This window comes from Prionailurus bengalensis, chromosome B2 (assembly GCF_016509475.1).
Source record: "Prionailurus bengalensis isolate Pbe53 chromosome B2, Fcat_Pben_1.1_paternal_pri, whole genome shotgun sequence".
NCBI lineage: Eukaryota > Metazoa > Chordata > Mammalia > Carnivora > Felidae > Prionailurus > Prionailurus bengalensis.
In genome coordinates this window covers 65,462,311-65,489,616 of record NC_057349.1, presented here as the reverse complement: position 1 = coordinate 65,489,616, position 27,306 = coordinate 65,462,311, and the positions used below count along the sequence as shown (strand labels likewise).

At 35.2% G+C, this 27,306-nt stretch overlaps 1 protein-coding gene and 1 non-coding gene across 3 annotated transcripts in view; both read right to left on the bottom strand.

Annotated features, from left to right (window-relative positions):
• KCNQ5 (potassium voltage-gated channel subfamily Q member 5) overlaps window positions 1-27,306 on the bottom strand; it is a 517,269-nt gene that overhangs the window by 415,129 nt on the left and 74,834 nt on the right. The gene's annotated exons all lie outside the window — the stretch shown is intronic.
• LOC122490674 lies at window positions 14,936-15,041 on the bottom strand. The gene has a single exon (XR_006299215.1). It is a non-coding gene; the product is annotated as a U6 spliceosomal RNA (small nuclear RNA).

Here is a 27,306-nt window from a genome sequence, read left to right as displayed (position 1 = left end):
ATATACTTTTTGATATTGGGAGGCTCACTTTATATCTTTTATACTTTTTGATATTTGGGTGATTAAAATATATTACGTAGTCAAAAAATTAACCAAATATTTTTTTCATAAAGTAAAGGAAAGAATATGTATACATAACATTGAGACCTTTACAAATCTGGAGACCTGTGTGATTACGTCCTAGAAGATATCATATTAAAGAAGTATAAAAAATGCCAAAAATAAATTGAAAAAAGGAGTGTTTTCTTTCCTTGTCTCAAAAATCTTGATGCTTCTGAATACATTCAACAAGGCAAAAGTTGATACAACATCCTTTCCTACTTAGCTAATTCCCAGGGAGCAGAATCAGTACCTAATAAAGAGATATTCCCTTCCTCCAGGGTAGTGAGACCTGGCAACATTTGTCCAGTGGGATTTCAGAATTACTATGGACCAGTGATGACAATGTGCCTCTCACTGTCACTTTTTTTGAATGGACTGTTCATTGTGGCTATCCTGTCCCCATTTCACAATTATGTGTTGGGAGAATGTTTCTTATGGGGCAGGATTAGACAATTTGTCTTTGAAATTCACAAGTCTTCAGATGAGGAAAAGCTGCATCTAGAACTGATATAAATCATAAAATCCTGAACTTTGAACCTGACTCCATAAATTAATGATAATTCTGGGATGTTTGGGGAAAGGAGATTATTAGAATGAAGGTATTTTGTGTGTGGAAGGCACGTAATTGTGATCTAGAATGTAAAGCATGGCGAACTGCATTGTTATTACCAATTCCCAACTTTTCCCCATAGCTATGCCATATGCCACGCGATTGTTCAGAACCTCCCACTAGAATCAAAGCATATTTTCTTTCCTCTTTGGTGTTAGGCTTGGCAATGTGATTTGCTTTGACAAGCAGAATGTTAGTGGAAGTACATAAGTACGGGGTTAAAATGTTCTTGGCTTGTTGGACTTTGGCACATTTGTGCTGCCTTTTACCATAAGAAGACAATGCCTCACATAGCTTCTGATCCAAGCAAGATGGAAGAAAGATACAATTGACCTAAATCAAACATGCAACTGAAAGCCAAGCCTAGTTAAGGGCAGTTTGTAACAGCAAAATTTGAACCGGCCCCAACCGATGCATGAGAAAGAAATAAATGCTTCCTGAATGCTCCCGGGGATTAGATAATCTATTATCCAGTATTATTGTGGTAACAGCTAATATCTAATTAATACCAATCTGAAGTATGAAGCTAATATCTAATTAATACCAATCTGAAGTATGAAGAATTACTGAGGGAATAAAAGTTGCTAGAAATTGATTCCAACTTATTTCAAGGGCAACTGTTAGGAAGTCATTGCTATTTGGTACATGTCTACAAAAGTCCAAAAAGATCCAGAAAAATTGTGAAATCAAGTGGCTGCTTCACAGAAAATAATAGGGAGTCTCTGAGAGGGAGGGGGCACTGAGTACCTAAATGCATTGAATTTACATGTAAAAATATTTTTATTTAATATTAAGAATAATGTTTGGGTAGTATACAATGAAAATCTTTTCTTTCCTTTTCTTTTTTTTTTTTTAACATTTATTTATTTTTGAGACAGACAGAGCATGAACGGGGGAGGGTCAGAGAGAGAGGAAGACACAGAATCCAAAACAGGCTCCAGGCTCTGAGCTGTCAGCACAGAGCCCGATGCGGGGCTTGAACTCACAGACTGCGAGATCATGACCTGAGCTGAAGTCGGACGCTTAACCGACTGAGCCACCCAGGCGCCCCTATACAATGAAAATCTTAAACAAAAACTGGAAATCATTACCTCAGAGATGGGCTTAATGTTTTCCCATAAATCTTGACCAAAATAAAAAGTAGAAATCTCCAGCCCATGAGCTAAAACTGACTCTATGTGAGATGTTACTGCTCAGAACAGTTAATGGCTCATCCCTGCTGCCCCTTGGCAGGTTATACTAAGATCCTGCTGTGTTCCAATCAGCATATGGTCTATCACAGTTAAACAATGATAGTTAAAACAGCTCCATTTCAAGAAAGCTTTTCCATGTGTAAGGACTGAATTGTTATAGTAGCTAGCCAGCTGATTAATATTTTGAAAAGAAATTACTTTTCCTGCATGCCATGAGTAAGTATGATCTGAACAGCTTACCTTTAATCAACATGCCACAGAACTTAAGGCCTTAATTCTGCCTTTAGTCTCCCTTCCTCTATCTTAGGTAGGGCTGCTATTACAAATTATCATAAACTGGGTGGCTTATATGTCAGATACTTATTTCTCACAGTTTTGGAGGCTGCAGGTCTAAGATCAAGGTGCTAGAATATCCAGAGGGGCTGTTTCCTTGTTCATAGACAGCCATGTTCTCATTGTATCCTCATATGATGGACAGCAAAGAGCCAGAGTGAACTCTTATGTGTCTTCTTGTAAGTGCACTGATTCCATTCAAGAGTGCTCCACCTACATAACTTGATGACCTCCCCAAAGCCCCACCTCCTAATATCACCACACTGGGGGTAAGGATTTCAACATATGTATTTTGGGAGAACACAGTCTATAACATTCTCTTAATTTTATTCCTTGCTGGTTTTTCTTTCCTTTAACCACAAGATAGAATTGAAAAGAGTATATTACATATATATATATTTTTTATATTTAATAATATATATTATAATATTAATATATATTTGCATTCAATAACATTTCATAATCTATTTTTCATTGCTTTCTAATCACCCTACCAGCTCCCCTTATTTGCAACTCCTACATTGACCAATCACCTTTGACAAGAATTTTAAAAAGTGCCCTGTTTAATTTTAAGAATGAAATTTATGAAAAGAAGAAGTCATTTGTTGTGAGAAACTGACAATATTAAAAAACAAGTTTTATCCACAGTTTGTAAATGCTTTTTCTCCGATGAATTTAAGGGATAATGTTATTAAATAAAAAACTTCTTCTTTACCAAAGTTAATATTTTTTTAGATTATGTGAGATGAGAACTTTTATATACAATGGTCCCTTTACAAATTACTTTGGAAATAGGGCATTTTTGGAAACTGTACTTAGAAAGAGATGACAATGACATATTCATTTTTCTTACATAATAAACTGTCTGATAAATTATATCTGAGTATATAAATTATTTTCACTGTAAAATTTAAATATTCTAGTCTAAAATGGGATTCTTCCTAAGAATAAAAATAACCAGGTTATACTATATTTGGTAATTAAAAATGATTCTTATAGAAATTATTTTTTCCTACTACACTTATTAAAGTCAAGCCCACTTGACTTTAGTCAAAAGTATATACTACTTTTACTACTTAAATTAATCAGTGACATCCCCACTACCCCATCCAGCAATCGATATGATCAATTCATCTTTTGGGAAACATAGGAAAAATGATTGCTACTTGAACTTCATTAAATATATTGAGTTTATACATTTTTGGAATATATATTTAAATATTAAGAGTTGATTATAATTCAGTGTTATTTTGTCACCAACTAGGTTACAATATAATTCATATTGCATTAAAAAAACTATTTGAGAAGATACCGTGGTTCCCCTACTTGCTAATTTTTTCTGTTCTTTTCTTCTTTCTTTCTTTCTTTCTTTCTTTCTTTCTTTCTTTCTTTCTTTCTTTCTTTCTTTCTTTCTTTTTTTTCTTTCTTTCTTTCTTTCTTTCTTTCTTTCTTTCTTTCTTTCTTTCTGCTATGATTTAGATTCTATTAGGTGAATTTTAAAAACAAACTGTGTTTAGGGGAAAAGCAGGGAAAATTTTTTAAGTAAAAATTCATCCTTATTTTAATACTTAAGACATCAATTTCAACATTCTTTAAGATTGTATGTAAGCCAATTTGACAATAAATAATATTTTTAATTTTTAAATAAATTTAAAAAAATAAAAAAACCAAAAAATTGAAAAAATAACATTCTTTAAGATAAGTTGTTAACTTCATAATGGATGAACTAATACATTAGGATTATATTGAGTTGTTTAAATTTGTTAAATGTAACCATGTTATAAGGTAAAACATAACTCGTATTTCTGCTCTGAAATCTATGGTAAATTAAACAATATATTTTCTATTTGGCTTCAAATACCTCTTTTTAATGAGAGAGACCCATAAAGAGAGGGCACAGATGGACATTTTGCACAAGCATGAACCGTTGCTTATTCGTGAGTAAAATCACTCTCACCAAGTCTGTAAAGTAGTATGGTTTTCATTCGGCACTGCCTCTTAATTCTCCGCCATGGCACTCGTGCACTGTGGTCAAAGAGAACACGGGGCTATAAATCTCTCAACAGGGCAAACACTTTCTATTTTGTCAGATGAAGTCTCCATTTCTCATTTTAAATTCACTTACTGTGTGTGTGTGTGTTTAAGTCTAGAGTTAGTGTCTCCTTAAGGCAAAATGAATGATTTTCCAAGGCACTGGGTCACTAAGAAAGGTTTCCAGGGAGGGCCTGTAACTACTGTGACTGCCATTTTATATTCTAGGAAGAATACACAAAAAAGGGAGTATCCCACAGGATGAGGGATATTCCCAATTGTCTTTTAAATTTGATCCCTTAAATTACAAAATTAAGTCTTTGAATAAAAGTGGCCAAAGGAATAAGAGGAGGTAATCTTTCCTTGCTTTAAAAATAATAAATGACAAAGGGTGAATTCTGAGTCATCTATTTAGTACATTTCAGTACACTTTTTTTTATAGGAATTAGTTTCATTTTCCTTTCTTGCTTTTAATGAATGGCAAAAGCATTTACTACCAAATTTTCCTAGCATTCTTGTATCATATTTCCTTAGTGATATGAAGCTATTTTATAAGGCTTAAATAAAAGCAAGTAATTCCAAGTCTCTCTAAAATAATTAGAGGACAACCAGGGAGAAAATATCTATATGAAATATATAAACATGTATAGATAAAAGACGCAAATAAGCCTGAGTTTCTAAATAAGAAATCATGTCAAAAGAAACCCAATTACTTAAAAATTTTATAACATTAGCAGACAAAGGAAGTGCAGAAGATGTAATAGATCTTAATTTTAGCATAGTCGCTCATGAACTCTCATTTGAAAAATGAATTCAAATTAGCTGGGATAAGGAGAGCTCTCGTCTGTACTAAAATAGCATGAAAGGTTGTAAAGGGAAGGTAATGATGAATGGCAATGTACTGAATCACGGTTTTTTTTTCTTGCAAAAATGGTTCCAAAATCCAATGTATTCAAAGTATTTAAAATACCAAACTATTCATACAATCACCTGAGATGAAAGAGAGGAAGGAAAGAAGAAAGGGCGAGAGGGAGAGAGTGAGGTAAGGAGGGAGGGAGGAAAGAAAGTAGCCAAATTTTGTGTTTCTTGCACACTTTCGTCATTTGAGTATTGCACCAACAGCAAGTCCTAAAAGCTTGTGGGACTCATAGTCTGTAACACATCTGATAGCAAAGCACCATATATTAGACATATACCCAATTTTCTTCCTCCCATTTATCTTATTATTGCCATATATAAAGTACCAGGAATATCAAGATTAATAACAGAATAAAGACAAGTAAAAAGAAAATTGAATAACTGATTCCCATTAACAATGGTTAACATGTATTCAACTCTCATCATGTTCTAGGTGCTAAGATTTAAATTGATCATTTGACTTAATCCCGAAATCAATTTTAAGAGGTAAATACCATTATTATTCCCATTTTACAGAAGAAGACACTCAACTTCTTTTTTTTTTTTTGAAGAAACTCACTTTCTTTCAAGACAGCCAGTAAATTGTGAAGCCAGAACTAAAACAAAGTCTTCCAAAATCATGCTCCTTTCATTATTTCACTTTGCTATTATTGTTACTGTTGTTTTATTATCATGCTTATTTCCATAGAGTTAACAGATACAGAAAAAACCACAAGCACATTAAAATTTAAACAGTGTGGTTGAATAGCCCTTCAAGATGATAATCAGAGATATGCTGAACGATACTTCATATTATCACCAACACATTTAAAAGTCATTACTCTGATTTAGCTACCATGCCAATTCACTTTTATGTGAAGCATCTCTAGACTTCATGATCCTATGAGGTTGACAGAAATAGACACTGAGACTTAGAGGGCTTAAGAAACTTCTCTAAGGTAGTTGTGGTAGAATCAGGATTTACATCTAGGAGTTCTGATTTGAGAGATTTTATGCTTACCCATTCCTGGATGCAGGCTTTCATTATCGGGTGCACAATAAATTGCACAGGTCCTGATTGCCTTAGAACGTCAGAGAAGGGAAAATCACTCCCGGCTGGGAGGATCAAGGAAGGTTTTTATGCAAATAGGAGAAAGGATCTTTGAAAAAGTGGTCAAATAACAGACAGAAGGAGAACACCAACAACAAAAAAGAACATGCCAGGTAGGTGGCAAGTGAGCACAGCTCAGAGATGAGAAAGCATAAGACTATGTTCAGGGAGAGGGCAAGGACCACCAAGAGAGAAGCCAAAGACTAGAAAAGATGAGTACTTGGAGAAAACAAAGGTATTCGTTTTCTATTGCTGCTGCAAGAAATTACCACAAGTAGACTGGATTAAAATAGCACATATCTAGTATCTTATGGTTCTAAGATTATAAGTCCAAAATCACTCTCACTGGGCTGAAGTCAAGGTGTCAGCAAGGCTGGTTCCTTCTGGAGGCTGTGAGGGGAGAATTTGTTTAATTTTCTTTCTCAGCTACTAGCAGTTGCATGCCTTCCTTGGCTCAGTACCCCTCCCTGCCATCACTTTAATCTCCTGTTTCTATCTTCACATATTAACTGATACTCCTGCCTCTCTTATAAAGACCATTGTGATTACATGGGCTCACCTCAATAGCCAGGATAATGTCCACTGCACAATCCTTAATTTAAGTACATCTGCAAAGTCCGTTTGCCATATTCTAAGGTACTCTACTTCTAGATTCTAGATATTAGGACATGGACATCTTTTGGAAGATGTTTTTCAGCCTATCACAAGACTAAATAGGCAAGTTCACACAACCTGATGGCCCTCCTTGCCAAACTGGAGAGTACCAAGAACTACTAAAGATTATTTAAACAAGGAAATTAAAAGTAATATTTTAGGTTGACTAATCTGACATTTAGGATGATTCATCTATAGCAGTGGTTCTCAATTGTTAAGAGTGTATAAAAATCATACTTAGCTTGTCATAAAACAGATTCCTGGACCCCTTCATCATTAGAGATTCTTATTCATTGGGTCTGTTGTAGAGTCCAGGAATCTTCCTTTTTTCAAATGACCACCCAAGTGATTCTTATGCAGATGTTCTAAGATCGTGCTTTGAGAAGTGCTGGTCTATGACACTTAAATATCCTTTGTAAGTATACACTCACTCCTTTGCCACTCCATGCAGAGAATCAGATCTGGATTAAAGAAAAACAAACCATGAAAATCAAATGCATACTTAAACCTATTTACAAACTTGTTTGTAGGACTTACCAAAAATCTAAAGTAACCTTAATACAACAAAAAGTCACTATTTTAAGTATAAAGGGAGAAAATCTCCTTGTTTTATATAAAGGAGAAGAAGGCATATGATAATTGTGCATGTCTCTTTTTGGACACATTACTGTAGACCCAGCATTGTTCTCAGCACTATTTAACTCATTTAACTCTCACTCCACGGTTATTATTATAACCATTTTATGGATGAGAAAATTGAAGTTTAGGGGAATTAAACAGATTGTCCAATATTACAGCCAGAAAATGACAGACCTGGTATTTGGTCATTGTCTATCTGGCTTCTAAATTTATACACTTCTTACTTTGTGGCTTTCTCCTCTACAGGATGCTAACCCAAAGGATAGTAACTACTATACTCATAAATTTAAATATGAGTTGTATAATCATTTAATAGATATACTTGATTCTCTCTAAGAAGGAGAAGAAATAAGAGTGGAGAGAGAGAGAGAGGCAATGAACTAAAAAACAGAGGCTGGGGTTTTATCCTGGCTCTCGGAGCACTATCTCTGGGATCTTGAACATAGCCCTTCATCTTCATGGTCTACATTTTCCTGACCTGAAAATAAAAGGACCAGACAAAATAATCTCTAAGACCCTCACTGTTTCAAACTTCCAGGAGTTTCATGATTATAGCACTTATGAGTCACATCAAACATCACATATCACTACACACTGATTTGATCATGGTTTCCTTGAAAAGGGACTTGCACGTATTAGCAGAAACCTCTTTTGCTGAAAAGTGGCTAAATAAGAAAGAAATTGAAGAAAATTGCATGCTCAAAACTTGCCTAGAATCTGTGGGAACAAAGGGAAAAGAAAATATCCTTTACCACTTATTCCAAGAATATAGCAACATGAATAATATGATATAGTTGAGAGTAAAGGAGGAAGCAAAAAAAAATTCTTGGAACAGACAACAATTAATTTGATAGATTCAAAAACTTAAGTGAATGCAGAGGAGTCCTGCCCTAGGAGTCTTGTCATCTCTCATTTTAGGTAAAATATGAAAAAGCATCCATTCCATGACAGATTAAAAGCAGCAAACCTACCAGAAGGTTAAGTGAGCTGTGCACTCACTTTTATAGAAGTAAAAAGCAATGGAGAAAATAGTAAGATTATAAAAAGCTGACACAATGACTCAAAAGCACAGGTTTTGAAGCTCCTTGGTATGGGGCAAAGGACACTCCAGAGACCAAATGGTGGAATGATAGTGAGCACTGCCTTGGATGCCAGACAAATACATGGATTTGGATCAAATCTCTAACACTGACTCAACATTTACTGAGTCACCACCAGGCTTTACTTATACATCAGGCACAGGAAGGATGGGAATTAAGAGAGAGAGGAGATTCTTGCCACATTCTTCAGTAGTCTGGGACAAGGGTGAAAGATCCTGGTTGTATGTCATAAAGCCAGCAGGGCCCAAGATGAGGGTGTCAGTCCTTAAGGAAGTGCCTTGGGAGAGGTCTGGAGAACTGCTGCCAACACTAGAAGGTTCTGGAGATGATGCTGACCGAGTAACACTGTGCTGCCCAAACCCTGAGGAATTGTTCAAGGAAGCAAGGGAGTAACCAGAGAGACAAGAGACGAACCAAGAAGAGCTACCCACAAAGGGCCCACTGGGCCACCACCACCAAGAAAAGATGCCACCTTCAGAGGAAGGACATCAAAGCAGGATACCACAAAGTTATAACTTTAAAAATGTGTATGACTTTGGAGTCACATGGACCTGGTTTTGAATCCTGACTTGGCTTGGTCGTTCAGTACCCAGATTTTTCACCAGTAAAATATCTGCCTCATCTCACTGGTGTAAGAATTGAATGAAATATTGCTGGCACATAGCTGGACTTCAGTTAGTTAATTTTTTTTTATTCTCTTGGTTTTTCATTACGTGAGAAGCTTGGGGTGTACTCAGAGGAACATATGAGAGAAGAGGCTTCCTAGTGGGGTTATTTTGGGAAGTAGCAGGTAGAATGGAACTGCAAGGGATGCCTAATGTCTTGGAGAGATCTCTGCTTCTGTCTTCCATCTCAGTGTCCTTCATCTTTGGGGAAAGGAGACTATAGTAGTCTTCCAAAATACTTCTCCAGGGGAAGAATAATACTTTTCCATCTGAAACCTAGCATAGTATAGGGGTCTAAAATTCTGAGAGGAGTTCAGATACCTGCTGGTACAGGGCAGGATTCCAATTTATCCACCTAGGTTGCATGTTTTAAGGGAGTACAATTATGTTTTGTTCATCTTTGTATGCCCTACAGATCCAAACAAATAGTAGATGCTTAACAGTTTTTTAACAAATGAATGAATGAATGAATGAATGAATATCCTTTCCTCTGATCCCAGTAGTATCTCTTTTTCACTGATTCCATTTTACAACCATGTTTGAACCATTTCTTTGAAGTTATTTTTAGAAAACAAAGCCAGAATATTTTTGCATTTCAAATTTCTTTAATGTATATTTATTTTTGAGAGAGAGACGACAGAGAGCATGAGCGGGGGAGGGGCAGAGAGAGAGAGGGAAACACAGAATCCAAAGCAGGCTCCAGGCTCCCAGCTGACAGCACAGAGACCAATGCAGGGCTCAAACTCATGAGCTGTGAGATCCGAGCCAAAGTTGGACACTTAACCGACTGAGCCACCCAGGCGCCCTGATTATTTTTATATTTCAATACAAAAAGAGCAACTGATGAAATACTAGTAATTACAAAAGCAGGCTTAAAATGGGACTTATGTTGGGGAGTAGGGAGAAACTCATTTTTTTGTCCTTCCTTCTCTGGGCACCCCCCAAGTATGTGAAAGGATTTCAAATAAGACCGTAAAAAGGAGCAGAAGGGAACAATCTCAAGACCTGGCTTAGCTCCCAAATCTTCAAGTGAAAAGCAAGATAAAGATAAGGCAGCTGCTGCTGAATGCCACCAACTGCTGATGGAAAAGTGGCAAGCAGAGTAGGCAGACCAGCAAAGGATGAGGCCCACGTTTGTGACATAACTATTCAAACTCTCTTAGAGATCAGTTCAGAGGAACTCTTTTATAAGATCCCAGTTATCAAAAGAAATTTAGAAAAAAAAAAGTAAATGCTTGCTGCCAGGGCAACCTCAGTTTTTCAGGAAAGCTACTCCAGGAAAATTTTTAGCAATAGAAAGCAAGGAAGAAGAAAGGGTTCTTTATAGCTCTTAACCAAAACCAATTTGTAAAAACATATGGGTACTCCATGCATGAGGCACTGTGTATGTTTTGGGGTGGCTGTAGGGATTGGAAGGGGTACACATATAAAACACAGTCTTTGCCCTCTAGAGATTTACAGCTAAGGATTGGCAGTGTGATGTTTGGCAGAAAGAGAGTCATGCGAGGTCATGCTAGGGAAGACTCCAAGGCCAGATTCTAGCTACTGTTGTTACTACTGTAGTGCAACAGCTGAGTGAATATCTACTCAACAAATGGCCTTTAATTGAAATAATTTTTCAAAAGCCTTCTTAGTACTAGAAGCATTTTTCATGTTTTTAGAGAAATTTTTCATGTTTTTAGAGAAACTCATTCATGAATGCATAAACAGAAGTATTCACCCAGTTCTTATTTCTGTGGTTTAAATACACATTAAAATATCTAGAGGCAGCCTCATGGAGATGGATTTTAAGTAGAGACTTACTTAGGTGATGCTCTGTCCATTACTCTTTAAATATGTGGCTAATACTAAGACTAAAAGCCCAAAGCCTGTAGCCTTTGTTAGATAATGTACCAAAAATAAGTGTTCCTACACTAACACTTCACATGTATTATTTTCTAAAAGCATATGTCATCCAAGAATGACCTCTCAGTGAAGACATTGTTTGGCAACTCCTGAGAAATCCAAAGTGGTCAACCATTCCTCTTAAGCAAACCATTTTAACACTGGTGAAAGAACATTAGGTGTTAGGCATCCGGATTGTCTAGATTTGCTCAAACTGGGTAGAAAGCACTCTCTTTTGTGATACAGTTTACGAAGCTCACCAAATTATGCCAGTGAGACTCCACTGCTTTGGGATCATTACTCACATTTTGTCAATAGTCAAAAACAATGCTCACAAATACATTACAATATCTTCAAGAATCATCATTTGCCCCCACTAAAATGCAAATTATGTGGGAGCTCTATTTTGTTTACAGCTATTTTCCCAGTCCCTAGAACACTCTTTGGCTTATAGTAGGTGTTTAATAAACATTGTGTAGATAAAATGCATAAATGAATTTAAATTGCCGCTTTGAGGTAGCACTGGGGAAGAGTGGCTAAAGAAGAAGAGGTTTATATGTTTTATGAATAAGCATCCCTGCAATCTCTTCTTTAAAGATTGCTTTTGTTAAAATATAATTTTATCTTGTTTCACCAAAGTTGAACATGTCTCTCAAATAACATTTTTAGAAAACCTAAAAATGACAAATTGTGTGTGTCTGACATCTGACATCCATTCAAGAGACAGTAATTGAACACCTACTATATAATGAGTAATATGACAGCTACAAAACAGTGAACCAAACATAAGTGGTCTTGTTTATGCCATAAAAACGTGAATATAAATTTAATCTTGTGGTTATAGACCCAGCCTTTACAAAATGTGGTGCCCAGAATTAATTCGCACAAAGTAAAGCTTCTGTTGAGATGAACAATTAAAGACCATGGAGAAGCCTCTAAAGCAGGTTTTCACCCACTGCATTTGGTATTGCACAAAAGCTAAATGAATATTCAACTAAGCAAAAAACCTTTAAACAAAAAGAGAAACATTTAAAATGCCTCCTTGATGCTAAGAATAGTTTTTCACACTATTATGGTCGTTCATTCATAAGTAAATAAATGAATAAAAACATATGACTACATGCACATACCATACCTTATACGTCCAAATAATTGATTTCCTTTATAAAATAGTTACTTTATAAGGTTATACGTTCATTTATTCTCATGAATAGCCTTTTAAGTATTTCAAAATTACTTTTTAATTTCCTTCGGAACTGTGTCCCATTCTTTTACATTTACTCAGAGAATGAATTTTATTGTGGGAGGCTATAAAAGGATATTTGGAGTCCCTTATGATAAACAGTATAAATAATTAAGGTGGGCAATGGCATTTGGGTTAAGAACAAGATGCAACTGTAACATACTGGAATTTTTTTTAATGTGGTTCATAATTTGGTTATAAAGGCAAAACCAAAAGAAGAGCTCTAAAATAATTTTGAACAATAGCAATATCACTTGAGTAAATAGAAAACTTATTATGGTAACTATTAAGATCAACTCACATTGTCTTACTGAAATGTATTTTTGAATCTCAATACCTTATCCCTTAAAGATGCATTTAAGACTTTATTATTTTTTTCCTAAAGAAATCAGACATAGGACATTGCTGCAAATCTTTCAAATGACATACTTTGAAGTGAAATATAATTTTAATAACAGAGCTAAAATAATCCATGAGCCAATAAAATGTATTCAAATTTTAAATAATGGGATCTATGTCCCCAAGAAGGTCTATAGGAAAAGAAGAATTGACCTGTGTTTGATCTGATCTAGTTCTTTATTTATTTTTTTTTTTAATTTTTTTTTTAACGTTTATTTATTTTTTTGGGACAGAGAGAGACAGAGCATGAACGGGGGAGGGGCAGAGAGAGAGGGAGACACAGAATCGGAAACAGGCTCCAGGCTCTGAGCCATCAGCCCAGAGCCTGACGCGGGGCTCGAACTCATGGACCGCGAGATCGTGACCTGGCTGAAGTTGGATGCTTAACCGACTGCGCCACCCAGGCGCCCCTGATCTAGTTCTTTAAATTCAACTTAGATTTCCCCCCTCCACTACCAATTCTTTATATTACTTCTTTTAATTTTTAGGTAGACATGTGTGGTTTGTTATCTATTTGTTTGTGTAAGACCCCAGATATTAAGCCTTCTTAATGCTTTTTTTTTTTAAGTAGGCTCCACAGAGCCTAACATAGGGCTTGAATTCATGACCCTGAGATCAAGACCTGAGCTAAGACCAAGAGTCAGACACTTAACCAAATGAGCCACCCAGGTGCCTCAAGGCTTCTTGATGTTTTCATATCATTTAAGAGTTCTTTAGAGTAGAGGTTTCATTTATTAGATGACTTTCGTAAAATTATCATCATAAGTTCTTATAAATATGCTACTGTACTTTCTTTAAATATGTGTGCATATTTTATAAAAATATTTGCATTAAATAAAACATCAGGAAGGATATGGAAAGTTTAAGACACAAAAGATTTAAATTTGAACACTACTGTGTGAGAATATTAAAATGAGCTTATCAGCTATCTTTTAATCTGTTATTAATCATATGACATACTTTCCATGTGAAAATTATCTATCTATTAAGCAATTATCTATTTCTCAAAATTAAAATAAAACATAAAATCCACTGCATTATTTTTTCTATGATACACATAATGTTTCTGGGCATGGACTCTCATGTTACAAGTCAAATGTTCTCTCACTGTATTTCATCCTTAACAAACTGTACAAGAGTTCTTATTGACTTGAAATAGGTGCTTAATTATGATCTCAAGCATATTTCCACGATTTTACATGTAACAATATAAAAGTAATTATACCACAAACATCAATCTTGAACTTCTGAATTTTGATACACGCTATGGAAAAAAATTATTTGTAGATACAATATTTCTCAAGACTTGAAAAACTGAGATAATATTAGGATATTCAGATACTATGAAATAATTATTCTTTTTAAGAACTCAGTAAGAGATATCATTATAATTTCATAGTATTAGATTAATCAACATTAAAATACAATAGCATAAACCACAAGAATTATTTTTAAGATGTTTTATAAATGTGATCTTATAATTGATTTCCCCTTTTTAATTTATATGTCTATATTTGAAAGTAAGCCATTCTGCAGGATGAATAAGTTCTAGAGATCTAACGTATAGTATGGCACCTATAATTAACAACACAGCACTGTGTACTGGAAATCTGTTGAGAGTAAATATTAGGTACTCTCACCACACACACACAGAAAAGGTAATTATGTGAGATGGATAATTATCTTGACCATAGTATTCATTTCACTAGTATATATGTACATCAAAACACAATGTTATACATCTTAAATATATATTTTTTGGGCCTAGAAATAGAATTTACTTAGCAATATTATATTTTATGTGGATTGAGAGGAATAAGTTAGCCACTTTACTCTCAAATTGTCTGGTTTAACTTCACAAAATGTGATTCATGGAATCTTAAGGAAGGGAACTCTTAAACACCTATTGTTTGTGAATTTCTTTTTTAAATTGAAGTGTAGTTGACATACAATTTAGTTTCAGGTGTACAACATAGTGATTCAACATTTATATACATTATAAAATGATCACCGAGATAAATCTAGCTACCAGCTGTCACCATAGTTGTTAGATATTATTAACTATATTTCCTATAAAACTATGGAACGCGTCACAAATTTACATGTCAACCTTGTGCGAGGGTCATGCTAACTTTTCTATATCATTCTAATTTTAGTACATATACTTCCAAAGTGAGCACAAGTATATACAATTTTTATTAAAAAAAAAATGAACAAAGTAAATTACATACGCTATTAAGCAAGTACATGTCCTCGGCCAAGGAGAGGATCCATCCTCTTCATATTTTAGTGAGAAACCAAGGAGACTCACTACCATGTGAAGGCAGGAATTGGTCTCAGCAAAACTTACATTTGGCTTTTTCTGCTCATTACCCATTTCATCTTATGCTTCAGAACCTTGTCTAAACCTCTGTAGCAAGAAAGTCTTTGTCATAATCAAAGCACAAACATTTTCTGAAAGCCTTTGGTGTACAATATTGTAACTGTCATTAACAGCCAAAATCTGCAAGGTGAAAGCCAGGGCCTCAAGGGATTTGGCCTGAGGATTTGGGACAGGTTGGCAGAACCCGTACTGTGTAGTTGTACTGTGAACACACCCAGATACTGTCCAGTTTGTGTGCTACAAACACTGCATGTCTCTAATGATCTCACTGGTAGGTATAGAGATGGGAGTCAGTCTTCACACCCACCCTGCCTGAAATTGGCCACTTTAGGGATGAATCACATTCTCACTTACCTCAGTCCAATTAAAGAAATATTCACTAGTAAATAATTTGGCAACCACTTCTTTGTCATAAAACATATTTAAACATCAATTTTGGCCCCAACAGAAAGACAAATATTTGATGGTAGGAACAAATACTATGTTATTTAGCTAAATTATATAATTTTAAAACTCTTGCCTAGATTTAAAAAGTTCCATCTAATTTACAAAAGCAATTAATTTGCTCACAGAGACTGTATTTTTCCTCTTTGTAACATTTATTTTTGTTTTCCCATTTCCTTTATTATCTCCTGTTAGAAAACTGTTTCTAGCATTAATTTGTATTCTAAATATGATGGCAAAAATCCATCAGATTTATTGCCCAGACTCCCTGGTGCCCATTAATACGATTCTCAGGATATTAAGGGGAAATCAAGTTTTCGCTGTTTTTGAACTGCCTTGACATTAGCAGTTACCATTTAGAAACTGATGGAAATTAGCCAGTATATGGAGTTCTGACATATATCAGTTGACAATTAAGCTCTGTATCTGCTGGTCATTAGTGAAATCACCCTAGCTACCGAATAATACCCGAGGTTACCACTATCTATATTTATGACAAAAAGAGATTTTTGCATGTCCTTTTGTAACCACATGATTATTAGGCATCAAGTACACAAGCAACTGCTCCTGAGCTACATGAGCAAAAAAAGGGAAAGCAAAGTATTTAGCCATATTGCACAGGACGTTCTATGAGGATCTGTTCAGTACAGTGGAGGATCCATTTCCATTTTGAACTCTAAAGATGGTGTGAGTCTTCCTACCAAATGGGCTATAAAAAGCTCCTCATTGCTACAGCTCAAGGATGGAGAACTTTAGAGAAATAGAGCATAGCAGTTATTGTAGTGTTGCACAATCATGGCTAGCACTTAATAGAACATATCGGAGGAAAGGTAGGAATACTTTAGAAAGACATTATTTGATATGAACTTGAAATCTCAAATATGTAGAGAAATTAAGGCTTAGTAATAAGATCCCTTAAACAAAAAATGAATTCACCAGGAGCATGTCTCTAAGGTGCTCAGAACCTACTCCATAGCAGATATAAGTGCTCTTACAGAGGACTAAATGAAGGCTGTGAGCAAACAGAAAAGATGTAATTCTTCCTGTGGTGGTGGAAAAGGGCTCATAGGTGAGCAGACATATGAGTTAGGCATCTGAGAATGAAAGGGATCTTATCATGTGGGTAAGGGGAAAGAGGAATCCATTCCAGTCAGAGGGACGAGATGAAGAAAGTCACAACTCAAGATGAAGTGCATACCCTTTCTAGAAACAATACAGGAATTATGTAGAGTGCTTGTGTTTAGGGTCATAGGAAGGATTGGATATAAAACTAGGAAGGCAAAAGAGTTTGGGAATATCATTTTAAGGGATTAAGTTTTACTGAATGTAAATGGGAAAATGTCTTTGAACATTTTTGAGAAGGACAGTGACATGAGCATATCTAGTCTTCATGCCCTCATGTAAGACAAAGAGCCCCATTTGGCCTTAGACTATTCCTTGAACCTAGAATGCACACACAATAAACTCAATGTTTTTTATTGATTAGCTAATATTCACACTGCTAAGTGTGGAATATCTGGAATATGGAATATCGACTGGAAAAAAAGGGAGACTAGAGGCACCAGAAGTCCTTAGGAGGCCTTGCAACTGTCAGGAAAGGGGAGTTATCCAATGAATCATGACAGGGGCCATGTGGTTGAGAGGTTGGGTATCAGAAGGAGAGGGATTTTATAACTCAAAGGAGCAGGTAGGTAAAAGGTGATAAGAAGGCCTTGAGGAGGAGGAAGAGGTGTGAGGGTTGTGGGGGGTGGGGGGCAGAAAACAAAAAAGAAGTGTGTTTGGGTGGGATACCTTGAGTTCAAAGCACCTTTTGGATCTTCATGTGGAAACATCCAATGTGGGGCTGGTGCTTAGGAGAAGTCAGCTAAAGATGTTAAATCCAAAGCCAAAAAGTTTGCCTATATTTCAAATGTGTGACTTGATATCAAGAATTGCACTTCATGCTAAATAGCAAACTCAACCAGCATTTTATATCTACTTCCCACCATCAGGATTTAAGTATCTATTTATTTATTTATCCTGTAAATATTACTGAGCTCCTGCAATATGTCAGGCATAGTTTTGAGTGTGAGGATGCAGCAAAGCTGAGAGAGACAATGTTCTTGTCTTGTTCTTATTTTCCGTTGGAAGATAATCCAAGACCAAATAAAGTAAAAAACATATAATAAAACTTCAAGTAGGATAAGTGTATTGAAGAAAAATAAAGCAGGGAGGAAGAAACAGAATTATCCTTAAACTAAATATTTATAATCCACAGTTGGGATCAAAACCAAGGACTACTTAATGACTTTTCTCCTTATTCTTTCTATTGCTAATAATGAATAAGAGTCAAGTGGGTCATCTACCTCAAGAAAGAGGCCATTCAGAAGAAATGGAGAGGCAGGATTTTCTGCTGAATATTCTTGATCTCTCAGTTGAGGTCCAAGACCCTAATTCAGCTATAAGAAAACTATGGTCATGAGAATAAGAAATGTCCCCAGATGGTTCCATATAGCTCTTCTGCAAGGTGGAGAATCTATATGAGAATAACTAGGATTACACAAATTATACTCACGACTTTGGAAATTAATAAATTAATTAATTAACCAGTCTACATTTTTTGTAGACAGTATACAGGTGGTGAAATAAAATTATTTTTTACCATTTATTCAGGTCTTAATTATGACTTATCATGTGGTTATTCATGAAGCTAATAAAGTCTTTGTTACGCAGAGTGTAGGGAAGCACAGAATGAAATAAAAAGAGGGAGGGGAGGAGATAGTAAGGCAAAAAGCGGTTGAGTTTTCATCCAGAGGGAAGACTTCAAATGCATTTGTCAAGAAAAGCTACTGGTGTTCCATTACTCAAATACATTATTTGCAACTGTCGTTATGATCATAAATTAATGCATGGAATGATGATGAAATTATATACACACCCATGCTGGGAATGTGTCAGAGATGTGGTTCCAAGAGACTGTTATTATCTGAGGTAAATCCTGCACATAAGAAATCAAATCTTTTTTGATTCAAAGATTGACAACAGTGATAAATAAATTCAAGTATTTTAAAGCCATTAGGATTCAGAAGTGTTCATTCATGGGCTAGGCTTGCTGCTGCATGCCACTCACTGCAGAGGATGAACTCACCTTTCTTCTTGAAACACTCTTCCTCTGGCTACATGTACCTCAGACTTTACTGATTTTCTTCTGACTGTTCCTTTGTTGTATATCTGTAAGTTCTACCCAGCCTATGAATGTTGCTTTCTTCAGTTTCATTCTAGACCTATTTCTCTTTTCATATGAAATGCTCTCTGTAGGTAATCTATTCATTAATTCATTCAACACATATGTATTGAGTGCCTCCCATATGTCAGCACTGTTCCATGCACCTGGGATACATTTGTGAACAAAACAAATAAAATCCCTGTCTCTAGAGAACTGAAACTACAGCAAGTTTCAATTACTATATATATGCTGGTGAACCCCAAGCTTATATCTCCAGCTTCCATCTGTTTTCTGAGCTCCAGATTTATCCACTTACTCATTCTCCACTTGGATATTTTAGAAGCATCTCAAATTCAACATGTTCAAAATGGAACTGATTAGGTTTGGAGATACAATTATGAATTCAGTGTTCCCTATCTCAAGAGTGGAATCAACTTCCTTCCATCTGCAAGGCCCAAAGATGTAGGAGTAATCCTTGTCCTGTCAGCTTCATCCGCAACTATCTACTTCTCTCCATCTTTATTGCTTCCTTTCCAGTCTAGTCTACTTCACCATCCCTCTGGGACTTTAGAGTGGTCTCCCTGCACTCATTCTTTCCCTACTCCAATTTTCCATAGCCAGATGATGTTTAAAAATGCCAAATCTTTTTGATCATATGAGCCCCTTTAAGATAAAAGCCAAAATCCTTCAGAGAGCCTACCAGATCTTGTATGATTTACCTTCCCTCAACCTCTTCTATCTCTCCATGTGCGGTTCTTATCTTTGCTCTCAGAGCTGCAGCCAACAGGCTTTCGGAATCTCAAACACACTATATGCTTTTCAAACATAGGGTCCTTGCACATACTGTTACCTTACGCTACTTCAAGTGGTTAACTCCCATATTTCCTTCAGTTTTTGGCCCAAAGGTCACCTCCTCATGGAAGCTGTATCAGTCTGCTATTGCTTTTGTAAGAAAACATTAGAGGCTGGGTGGCTTAAACAATATAAATTTATTTTCTCACAATTCTGGAGACTAGGTGTCCAAATCAAAGGGTTGGCAGGTTTTGTTTTTCCTCAAGCACCTCTCCTTGGCTTGCAAATGGCCATCTACCTTCTCACTGAATCCTAACATGGCCTTTTGTCTGTGTGCATGGGTCCCTGGTATCTTTTTGTATTCTCATAAAGATACCAGTCTTATTGGATTAGGATCTTACCCTTCTACTTCATTTACCTAATTACCTCTTTCAAGACCTTATCTTCAAACATGATCACATTGGGGAATTAAAACTTCAACATATGAATTTGGGGGGACACAATTTAATCCCCAACAGAAGCCTTCTCTAATTCCCCAGGTTAGCTTAGGCTCTCAGTTATCTGTTTTTTTTTAACACTTGTATTTGTTATAAAGCACTCTGCACAGTTTGTAATAACCAAAGGTATTTGCCACATAAAATATCTAGCCCCTTCCTATCTCTCTGATCTCATCTTCTACCACTCTCCCTCACTCACCCCATTTCCCTTGTGGATTCCCTAATATGTCAGTCACTTCCTGCCTGGAATTCTCTTCTCATGACTCATTCTCTTTCTTCATTCAGGTCTCTGTTCTAACATTTCCTGACCACTGTGTCTTGAAACATATTATCCTAATCCCCAAAATCTTCTATGCCCTCATATAACTTAATTTTTTTCATAGTACCACCTGTCATGATAATATCTATCTATTTTTATTTGCTTACTGTTTTTTTGGCTGCCAGAAGGTCAGCTTCTTAGGTTTTGGCACTGTGTCCTGCAAGTCTAGAACATTTTGGAAAAACAGGAGGCACTCAATGCATGTTTCCTGAATGAATAAAAAAAGTATTTATTTATATAATTATTTGATCTTTATCTACTTGCCCTATCAGACTGTAATCTCTGTCAAACAGGAAGAATGTGTGCCCATGCTTACCAGTGACTGGGCATGTAAGACTAGTGGCTGGTACATGGGATATTCTTTTTATATTCTTAGTAAATTCTTGGTAAATTTATTTTTAGTAAATATTTGCTGAATGAATGAGTAAAAAGAAATAAAAGCAAAAGTAGTGCAAGTTTATAGAAAACATCTTGAAACAATTTGCAGAACATGAAGAGAAGTTGTGGCATTTCTAGCTATTTCACAATTCATTTTGATTTAGCAGGGGTGCACCCTCAGTTTAAACATGCTTTTCTGGGCCAAATCTCTGTTAGTGGCCATAAAACTGCCATCAGAGTGCTATGAAAATTACAGGAAAAAGAGAATAACAGTATTTTTATTTCTAGAAATATTTCCTTTCCAAGGACCAAGAGTAATCCCAGATTATTATTTATTTGGATGGTCTTTTAGTTTGCCAATGAATGGGATTCCAGGACTAAATTATTTAGATGTTTTGCATGGATTAAAATAAAGGTCTTAAAAACAAGGCAATAAAAGCACACATTTAGAGTGACTCCTACTCCAAACCAAGTAATTTTTTCTATGCTTGTTTTATTTTTAGAGGATTTTGAAAGGGAGGAAAACTGATCAATATTATATTTAGGTAATATATTATTTTTGAATGCATCACGAATAGGTGCAACAATAACTTTATATGTAATATTTGTAATTCCTTAGAGAATCACGTCTTTTCTCTCCAAAAATACCCTGATAGCAACTCAACTACTTATTGAAAACTACATGAGTCAAAAGAGGAACTATAATTTTGCTATTTTGATTTGTCCCTCCATTTAGAAGAAAGTTTTAAAAAAAGTATTTGTTTAATAAGTTCAAATCTAATATTTTTTCTCTTTGCAATAAGGTAAAATTCTGAATAATTTCATGTCTTTAAGAACATCTGAAAGAATTTTCCTTTTTACATTTCAAATTTTTTCTCAATTTTTTCCTACCCTGACTCCCTTTAATTTCATATCTTAATACATATGAAATATGTGTTAATACATGCAAAAAGTCAAATTTATGAATGCTTTGACACTTAATTGTAATTACAATTTCAATATCAAAACATATGTTGACAAAAACAGAAGGTAATATGAATAAGAATGGGTAAAAACTTCTGAGGAGCACCGATCAGAGCAAATTTAGGATGAAGAAAGTTGTAATAAAAGGAATAAGGTGGTCCCTACCATGTTTTGATAAATGTGGTGTAGACTCAGTTTATGTTGGATCTTATTGTGTTGGTAGCCATGTGAATATTTAATGAAGTGTTTTTAAATCACCTCTGGCTGTCTTTGGAACATTTATTTGATCTTCCATTAACAGTGGTAAGAAGAGAAGAAATGCATACAATGGCATTCCATGGCCTAATCCCTAAAGGTTCTTGCTTTTGAGGAAATATATAAGATTTTAGATTGTTTACTGTGAAATTTAACACCTATTTTGGCAGGATTTCTTAACTTCAGCGCTACTGACTTTTGGAGGGTTGGGATAACTCTTTGTTGTGTTCCCGTGCACTGTTAGAACATTCAGCTGCACTCCTGGCTTCTGCTTATTAGATGTCAGTAGGATCTCCCTCCCAACTGGGACAAGTAAAAATGTCTTCAGACATTGCCAAATGTCCCATATTGCCCCTGATTGAAAACTACTGCTTTAAAGTTTCATAATGATCCTTGTAATCTACACTCAATAAATGAGTATTTCTTGAGGACCTGTTATGTCTTTTTGTGTTCTAATGAGGATTAAGAGAAGAATATGACATGGCTTCTTCTCTTAAAATGCTGAGTCCATGTTACAGAGACAGTAGCACTGGAGTACAATAGAAAACCTTTATCACTAGTTCTAGATGTCCTGTATTGCTAATAAATACCTGAGTGACTTAAAAGAGTATCCAGAGGGGAACCCATGGGGGAGATTTCTTAAAGGCACGACTAGGCATGGGCTCTGAAGACTGGATGAGATTTGGAAAGACAATATTAAGAGGAAAGTATATTTTGGGTGTCATGGACAACATATTCACAAAGGTCCAAAGCAAAAATCTGGGTAAAAAGAGTATGAGAGAAACTAAAGAAATAGATAAAAGGTAAGAACTCTTTAGGAGCTTATAGAAGGCAGTTACTTTGGAAATATGACAGGATGTCAATGGAGGGGGGGAATAGAAGGTCTGGCTAAGCAGGAGGTGTATTTCTTAAAAATTGATTTCCTCAAAAGCAGTCTAAAGTTCTGGATGAGTGGTTTAACAGCAGATGATGAGACTCAACAAAGGTAGGGACGACAGCTTTAGGATTGATAAGAGAAATGGAGGGGAAGGTCTGAATCTGAAAACAAGAAGAGCTATATAGTTTTGGAGCTGATTTTGGGTAAAAGGTCAGAGTCAGACTGTTGACTGTACTAGCTGATTGAGTAAACTTGTCCACTTACTTTGGAGTGCTAGTAGAAAAAGAATATTTTTGATTCAGATTTTGTTAGTCAGTTTTATAGCTACTGAACAATTAAACATATACATATAAAATTTTTAATTGGTAACTCGTTTCTATTCTGTCCTTGATTAACTATTTTCTGATTAATGTATACTTTAAATTCCAGGAGAATCATGGAATGAACTAAACATTCCTAAGCATTTTATCTTAGTTATAATTTATCTTAAGGGCTATTTTTGGATATTTTTCAATAATATTCATTTCTATTGATGAACATAAACTTTATTTCATTTCCTACTATATCCAGATATACCATATAATGATTTCATTTTTAAAAAGTTCTGAAATAAGCACACATGCATGCACACACACACACACACACACACACACACACACACACACACACAAACATAACCAAAAACTGGATAATGCCTGCCAGTGAAGGCAGAATTATCACATACAGAACACTTTTATTATTGATACAAATCGATACTGATTTATATTAATTTAATTAGGCTTTCTGCCCTGATATTAACAAAAAAAGTATCAACACTGGTTCTCCAGTGGATTGGGCAACATCTGTGATTTAAGATTTCACATTTAGTAATGGAAATGGTAATACTTTAAACAGAATCAGGTGGCTTTGTGAATACACATACAAAAGCATTTATGAAATTGAACTGCCATTCCCAATTGGAAACCCTAGGTGGTACACATGTCTAAATGGGTATACACAAATGCACACACACTCACAGTTTATATGACCATGTTACCTAGACATCTCTTTCCCCGTTATGGACACCAGGAAACAATTAAGTTAATACATTTTCCCTAAAATAGCTTAAGTACAATACAGGCAGGATGGTTATGCTGGTGTGGGTATCTTCATGTTTATGAATATTAATGAGCATTAATGAGAATATGAATATTAATGAGCATTACATGTGGTTGTAAGTATTATTCTTTTGATAAGGAACATAGAAAGATGATACTTGCAGATTACTATAGAAAAATCTATCTTTTAGGAAGGTACCTTGATACTTTCAAGGTCATCATGACACCAGTTTAGTGTGCCACATAGGAATTTACTAAAATAAAGATTTAATTGCTTAATGGAGTTGATGTGCTTTCTCATTTGCTTAATATAATATCAAGAAGTGATTTGGGCATGATAAAAATATGAAACAAACCATTATGGCCTGATATTCATAACTGATTGAAAATATGAATATGTACATACACAGACATTAACATTTGTTCTCAGATTTTTGCAACTATAAAGACATGCATTTATACAAATATATTATACCATATATAATAAATATTTTAGAACCTATCATGAGGCCATGGGCAAGTATGGTCACTATCTTCATGCTTCTACCATATCCCGTACACACATTTACATAACATTTACTATTTCTATTGTATTTATTTGGTTATAGATTTATTTACACTCTTTGTATTGCAAATCTCTGAGGAATTACAGTTGTAATTCATCTCTCCATCTTGAGTGTCTACCACAGTGTCTGGCAAAGAGAAAGCACCAGTACCTGTCTAATGGATGAGTGAATGTATCTTTTTTTGATTCTTTAAACAGACATCTTTTAAAATTCAATTATAACAAGATATTTTATAAATTATTAAATTTATCAGAATCTCTCAAACTTAAACAGAAAACATATTTCCATTTCACATTTTATACTCAGAGTATCTTAATGCTCCTACTTTGATAAGAGGAAAGATAACAACAGCCAGATTTACAGTGGCCAATAAGGTGCTTCTTTTCTGAGCCACTCAAAATTCATTCTAAAAAGAGAAAATACAACTACACTCTTAGTGGCATTTTAACCAAATTTAATTTTATGATGTTTAATATTTCTGCTACCTGCTGCATTATTTCACTAAAATTTCAAAGTAAATTAATGAAGCTCTTTATGTTGTAAACATTTATCAAATACTTTTTTCAAAAATAATTTATGCAAATATAATACCTCATTTTAATAGTTTGCTATTCTTTGTTTAAATTTTCACACACAAAAATCCTCTTTGAGTAAGACAACAGTATCAAAAAGAAAAACATTTTTAATCTTATACTAGACTTCTTTCTTTGATCATTTATTTTAGGGAATTTGAGCCTGTCAATATTGTAACAATATTATAACAATAACATAACAAATTAGCTCTTAAATTGAAGTAATTAAAGTACAAAATCTAACAGCTCTTTTTGCCTCAAAAATCAAGGCTGATAATTGCTTAGAAAATCTCCTGCTGCCCAACCTCACTTCTTAAAGGGACACAAACTCCTACAGGAGGAGAAAGTAAGTTTTACAAATTTTCATTTATCTCATTGGCCATGTTTTATTTTAAAAATACTTTGACAGTAAAAATGCTAGGCATATTTTTATTTATTTATTCATTTAATTTAAATCCAAGTTAGTTAACATATAGTATAATAATGACTTCAGGAATAGGATTTAGTGATTTATCACTTACATATAACACCTAGTGCTCATCCCAATGAATGTCCTCCTTAATGCCCCTTGCCCATTTAGCCCATCCCCCCACCCAACATCCAGCAACCCTCAGTTTGTTCTCCATGTTTAAGAGTCTTTTATGGTTTGCCTCCTTCTCTGTTTTTATCTTATTTTTGCTTCCCTTCCCCTATGTTCATCTGTTTTGTGTCTTAAATTCCACATATGAATGAAGTCATATGATATTTGCCTTTCTCTGATTGACTTATTTTGCTTATTAACATAATACACTCTAGTTCCATCCACGTTGTTGCAAATGGCAAGATTTCATTCTTTTTGATCACTGAGTAATATTCCATTACACACACACACACACACACACACACACACACACACACACACCTTCTTTATCCATTCATCAGTCCATGGACATTTGGGCTCTTTCCATTATTTGGCTATTGTCAATAGTGCTGCTATAAACATTGGGGTGCATGTGCCCCCTCGAATCAACAGCTTTGTATCCTTTGGATAAACACATGGTAATGCAATTACTGGGTTGTAGGGTAGTTCTATTTTTAATTTTTTGAGGAACTTCCATACTGTTTTCCAGAGTGGCTGCACCAGTTTGCATTCCCACCAGCAGTAATGCTGGGCATATTTTTAAGAATACTTGCACAATTAAATGCACTATGACATTTCAACCTGCTCCTACTTAAATGTTCTTACTCATAAAATACAAAGTCTCCAAAAGGCAGCAGCTAGTATTTCTTGTAATCTATGGAGGCAATCCTACCATCTATATCTTGGCAAAGTATTTTTCCTATTCACACTTACCAAACACTGACAAAAGTAGTAAATGGATTCAATATAAAGACATACTCTAGCTTTAGCTTCTGCTGTTTAAATTTACTGATGATTGATAGGCATGCAGTGAGTTCTACAGACCCAGGATTCTGTCCTCACAACTTAGCCATCTAAATCAAAGTGAATAAGTAGTTATTTAGGACACCCAGGATGCGAGTACCAAGAAAGTGATCACATATGTGGTAAAGGGCACTGGTGTGAATGGGATTGGGCTCAAAACAGGAAAGCACATCAGGTGGAAGAAACTGAGCAAAGGCAGAGAGGCAGAAAAGAATAGATGTTATTGCAGAAACACTGACTAAATCAGTTTATTTGGAGGAAAGACACCAAGAAAGAGTCAAGTCAGAAATAACTTGGAAGCTGGGCTAGGCTATTGGGTAGGCACTGGAGTGCCTCTCTCTTTGTTTCTAAACTGAGGGGACATAATCAAATCTTCAACTGTAACATCTTCTCTGTAAATAATGTTTATATTTTAATGAAATAGTACAGTAACCCTCTTTTAAATGCAATGAACTTAATGGAGTAGAAGAAGAAGAAGGAAAAGAAACAGTATGTTTTATACAGTATCACCAAATCAAAAGATAATGTAATAGAATGGAGTTGGAAGTCAGAAATACATACAGATGAAATAATAGCAATCCACTTAAAAAAGAAACCCTCCAGGGGCGCCTGGGTGGCGCAGTCGGTTGAGCGCCCGACTTCAGCCAGGTCACGATCTCACGGTCCGGGAGTTC